Source organism: Otolemur garnettii, unplaced genomic scaffold (genome assembly GCF_000181295.1).
Source record: "Otolemur garnettii isolate 467f Iridium unplaced genomic scaffold, OtoGar3 scaffold00146, whole genome shotgun sequence".
Classification (NCBI taxonomy): domain Eukaryota; kingdom Metazoa; phylum Chordata; class Mammalia; order Primates; family Galagidae; genus Otolemur; species Otolemur garnettii.
In genome coordinates this window covers 4,396,898-4,402,448 of record NW_003852541.1, presented here as the reverse complement: position 1 = coordinate 4,402,448, position 5,551 = coordinate 4,396,898, and positions in this window count along the sequence as shown.

The window sequence follows — 5,551 nt, the reverse complement described above, 5'->3', positions numbered from 1 at the left end:
CGGGCTGGATTTGAACCCGCCACCTTAGGTGTATGTGGCTGGTGCCTTAGCCTCTTGAGCCACAGGCGCGGAGCCTATTCAGATTTTCTATTTCTTCTCGGTTCAGTTTTGGTAGTTCCTGTCTTTACAGGAATCTGTCCATTTCATCTGCATTATCTAATGAGCATACAATTGTCCATAGTATTCCATAATAATCTTCTTTATTCTGTAAGAGCAGTAGTAATGCCCCCTTCTTCTTTCCTGATTAATTTGAATGGCTTTTTCTTTCTGTTCTACTTAAAGGCTCAACTTTTTTTTTTAAAACAAAAGGACAGAGTTTATTGATAGATAAGAGAAAGAGGGGAAACAGAACCTCTGCCAACAAAAGGGCAAACCCAAGTGGGAAGCCACAAGGCTAAGGTGGCCAGACATCCCGCTTTTTAACAATTTGTCCTGCATCCTGTGGCATTTTAAAAAAAAAGTCCCAATTTTTAGAAAGAATGCGTGCCAAGCTAGGGAATGGTGGGACAACAGGAAGGGAATATATGGTTTTTGGCTGCTGAAAAGGTTAATGTAACTCCATTTGGGAATGAAGAGGTTAATGTAACTTCATTTGGAAGTGAAAAGGCTAATGTAAACTCCCTACTCCCCTCCTGGGCAAGGTCACCCAGGTGGACTGGCACCCTACTCCTCTGAGCCACAGGTGCTGCCCTATACATATATATTTTTTAATGTATTATATTAGTAAATTGTACTTATGTTGAAATTAAAAATATATATATTACAATACTATTTTTGTGTTCTATGAAAATTTTTGTTGCTCTGTATAGACCAAATTTTTAATTAAGAACCACCCCCCACCCCCGACCCCCATCAATGGTGTCCCGCTTTACCAATGTTAAAATCTGGTCACCTTACCCAAGGCTCAACAATTTTTTTTTTTTTTTTGCGGTTTTTGGCCAGGGCTGGGTTTGAACCCACCACCTCCGGTATATGGGGCCGGTGCCCTACTCCTTTGAGCCACAGGCACTGCCCCAAGGCTCAACAATTTTAATGACGTTCCAAAGAATTGACTTTTGATTTTTCCCTATTGCTTTTCTATTCTCTAGCTCAAGGTTTTCCACCTTGTTTCTGGTTGTTTTGGGTTTTATTTGCTGCTTGTTTTCCAATGTCTTAAAGTGGAATAATTGAGTTTTTAAATTTTATTTTAATTTTTTGAGACAGTCTTTTTTTTTTTGAGATGGAGCCTCAAGCTATCCCCCTGGGTAGAGTGCCATGGCATCACGGCTCACAGCAACCTCCAACTCCTGGGCTCAAGTGAGTCTCCTGCCTCAGCCTCCCAAGTAGCTGGGACTACAGGCGCCTGCCACAACGCCTGGCCATTTTTTTGGTTGCAGCCATCATTGTTTGGCGGGCCTGGGCTGGGGATTTGAACCCGCCACCTTAGGTATATGTGGCTGGTGCCTTAGCTGCTTGAGCCACAGGCGCTGAGCCTTTTGAGACAGTCTTGCTCTGTAACCTAGGCTAGAGTGCCATGGCTTAGGCCTATCTCATAGCAACCTCAAATATCTGGGCTCAAGCAATCCTCCTGCCTCAACCTCCCAAGCAACTGGGACTGCAGGCACATATCACCATGTTTGGCTTTTTCTATTTTTAATAGAGATAGGGTCTTGCTTTGCCCAGGCTAATCTCGAACACCTGACCTCAAGTAATCCTCCCACTTCGGCCTCCCAGAGTGATAGGATTATACAAACATGAACCACTGCATCTGACTGTGATCTTATTTTTTAATGTGTTTAGGACAGTAAGTTTATAGTGTTGCTCAAGTCTCCTATAACCTTACGGTTCTTCTGCCTATTCTACCCATTGAGAGCAAGGTGTTGAAGTGTCCAACTACCATGTTTCCCTCAAAATAAGACCTACCCCCAAAATAAGCCCTAGCAGGAATTCTATGCATTTGGTAAATATAAGCCCTACCTGGATAATAAGACCTAGTGATGGGTGTGGATTTTGGGTGTGGAGCAGTAAGGAAGACTGGAATACCTTTTATCTGCCACAGCTCCTTTCTCCGAGCCGTTTGCACTTGAGTGGGTGCTGGTGTGGTAACGCACGTGCGAACAGCTAGAGGAAAGGAGGTCATGCATCACTAGTGCCAGCCCCCCCAACAAGGTCAGCTCCCCCATCAGGTTCCAGAAGATGACTTAACTGTGTTTGAATAAATGTAGATTGTTGTATTATACTTATGACATCTCCTGAAAATAAGCCCTAGTGTTTCTTCTTTTTTTTGAGACAGAGCCTCAAGCTGTTCCCCTGGGTAGAGTGCTGTGGCATCACAGCTTACAGCAACCTCCAACTCCTGGGCACAAGTGAGTCTCCTGCCTCTGCCTCCCAAGTAGCTGAGACCACAGGCGCCCACCACAACGCCTGTTTTTTCTTTTTTTTGATTGCAGCTGTCATTGTTGTTTTAGTGGGCCTGGGCTGGATTTGAACCTGCCACCTTAGATGTATGTGGCTGGCGCCTTAGCCACTTGAACCACAGACGCCCAGCCTAGTGTGTCTTCTTGAGAAAAAATAAATATAAGACAGTGTCTTATTTGGGGGGAAACACAGTATTACTACTGAAGCATATTTCTCCCTTCCATTCCATCAGTTTCTGTTTCTTGTAGTTCAGGACTTTGATGTTACTTATCATTATAAAATATTCCTCTTTATTAATGCTTCTTTTTCTTCTAGGCTACTTTGTCCTTAGTATAGCCACTCCGACTTTCTTCTAGTTTGTTTACATGCCATTTTTTTCCATCCATTTACTCTCAGCCAATTTGTATTTCTACATTTAAAATGCATCCCTTGTGGAGATCACATTCTTGGATCTTATTTTCACCCAGTCTGATTTGTTTTTTGATTGGATGGTTTACTGCACTCATATTTAATGTTTTTTAAGCTTTTTTTTTTTTTTTTTTTTTTTGTAGAGACAGAGTCTCACTTTGTTGCCCTTGGTAGAGTGCCGTGGTGTCACACAGCTTGCAGCAACCTTCAACTCCTGGGCTTAAGCAATTCTGTTGCCTCAGCTCCCCGAGTAGCTGGGATTACAGGTGCCCACCACAACACCTGGCTATTTTTTTGTTGCAGTTCGGCCGGGGCCGGGTTTGAACCTGCCACCCTCAGCATATGGGGCCGGTGCCCTACTCACTGAGCCACAGGCACTGCCCCATATTTAATGTTCTTACTGATATTATTAGGTTTATGAATGACATTTTACTTTTTTTTTTTTTTTTTTTTTGGTCTCATGTTCCTCTATTCCTTTTTTACTACAAATTTTTTTTTTTGCATCAAGTGAATTATTTTCTAGTGTAACATTTTAATTCCTTTAGTCCTTTTTTGCACTCAATTTCATAAAACATACTGTTGAAAAAGTCGATTCACATACCAAAGCTGTACCAAATATAAACCAAGTTTTCTTGTAACAGAACAAATCCCCCAAAATCATTTTTAAAAAATTTGAGGTCCAGACAGTGCCTGTGGCTCAGTGAGTAAGGGCACTGGCCCCATATACCAAGGGTAGCGGGTTCAAACCTGGCTCCAGTCAAACTGCAACAAAAAACAGCCAGGCGTTATGGCGCGTACCTGTGGTCCCAGCTACTTGGGAGGCTGAAGCAAGAGAATCGCCCAAGAGCTGGAGGTTGCTGTGAGCTGTAACGCCACAGCACTCTACTGGGGATGACAAAGTGAGACTCTTGTGTCTAAAAAGAAAAAAATTGGGGATCCATATCAACAAACCTGGTGCTTCGGTTTTAGTTTTATTGAACTTTACAGCAAAGTTTCAGTTTCTCTCCAAGTTAACTACTCACGAATTATTTTTATTATTATTATTTTTTTTGTAGAGACAGAAGTTCACTTTATTGCCCTCAGTAGAGTGCTATGGCATTATAGCTCACACAACAACCTCCAACTCCTGGGCTTAGGCGAATCTCTTGCCTCAGCCTTCCCGAGTACCTGGGACCACAGGTGCCCGCCACAGTGCCTAGCTATTTTTGGTTGCAGTTTGGCCAGGACCAGGTTCAAACCTGCCACCCTTGGTATATGGGGCCAGTGCCCTACTCACTGAGCCACAGGTGCTGCTCAACTACTCATGAACTATTATATTGACTCTAGATAAACATCAAATTCAAAGGGGTAATGAATAATTTGGAAAGCAACTCTGAAGTCATCAAGAAAGTGTTCAAGTTTTACTTGTATTTTTTGCAATTTACAAAATGCCGATTACAAACTTTATGTATGAGTAATGTTAGAAAATAGGTAAAACCCATCTTCTTGAGTTGCACGTATTGAAATGTTTTCCTTTCAACATAAATTCTTATCTTTGTCCATGAAGATCACAAGTAAGTTTTTCCTTTCCTTGGAGCTTCAACTTTGTTCATTTGTGTTCAGTATGATATTGATGTGAAATGTATACCACACTGACATTTTTTGCTTTAGATTATTGAATATTTGGCAGTATTCTTTTTGTTGCAAGATAATCTTAAATTGGAATCTACAGAACAGTGCATCATTAAAACTCCTTCACAATTAAATCAATTAGCCAAAGACAAGATTGTTAAATTGTTTCTATTTCTTTGAACAGTCACAAACTGGTGATGTCTCCCTGATTTGAACCTACATACTGAACAACTTTCGCTACTGTGTATCCATGACACCTTTTGAAGAATGTTGAAAAAACTAAACACAACTCTTTTCCAATAAGCACCATCTGGTGAAACAAAAAGGGAAGCTCAGGCACATTTTAAAAGTTTAGAAAATCCAGATTTTTGACCCAAATAGAGCACTATCTGCAGTGATTGATATAAGCCCCTCTCCCTTTCACATCCTAGCTAACGTTCTTCTTTGATAGATGGAAAAGATAAAAAATATCTATGCCACTAGTTTGATTTTTTTAGGCTACAGTTCACCTTTGTAACTTGGAAATCCTTTAAGACACCTTGTACACAAAGTATTAACTGGGCAGCATATTCTATTTTGTACTCATCTAAAGTAAACAAATACTTTCAATTTTTCAAATTTTGAATCAAGTATTACTTAATAGTATAAGAAAGGCCTTGTATTATATAAGTAACTGTTGGCTAGTTAACTATAGGACCTTTATTTTTGCAAAACATTTTCCCTTTTTGGAGTGGGGGAGAACAGAGTCCCACTTTGTTGCCCAGGCTAAAGTGCCATGCTCAAACCAACCTCAAACTCTGGGGTTCAACTGATCCTCCTACCCCAGGCCCTCCCCCTACCCCACCTGAGGAGCTAGAACTATAAGCACCCCCAATGCCCAACTAATTTTTATATTTTTAGTAGAGATGAGTTCTTGCTCTTGCTCAGGATGGTATAAAACTCCTGAGCTCAAGGGATTCTCCTGCCTTGGACTCCCAGAGTGCTAGGATCACAAGCATGAGCTATCCCAACCAATTACATATTTCCTCTTTCTTCATACATTTTCTAACAAAATTACCATGTCATCAAGTTTTCTACCATCTATTAGAAAAAAAATTTCCATATAAGGATATAAGCCCTTTTATAGCTGGCCTAA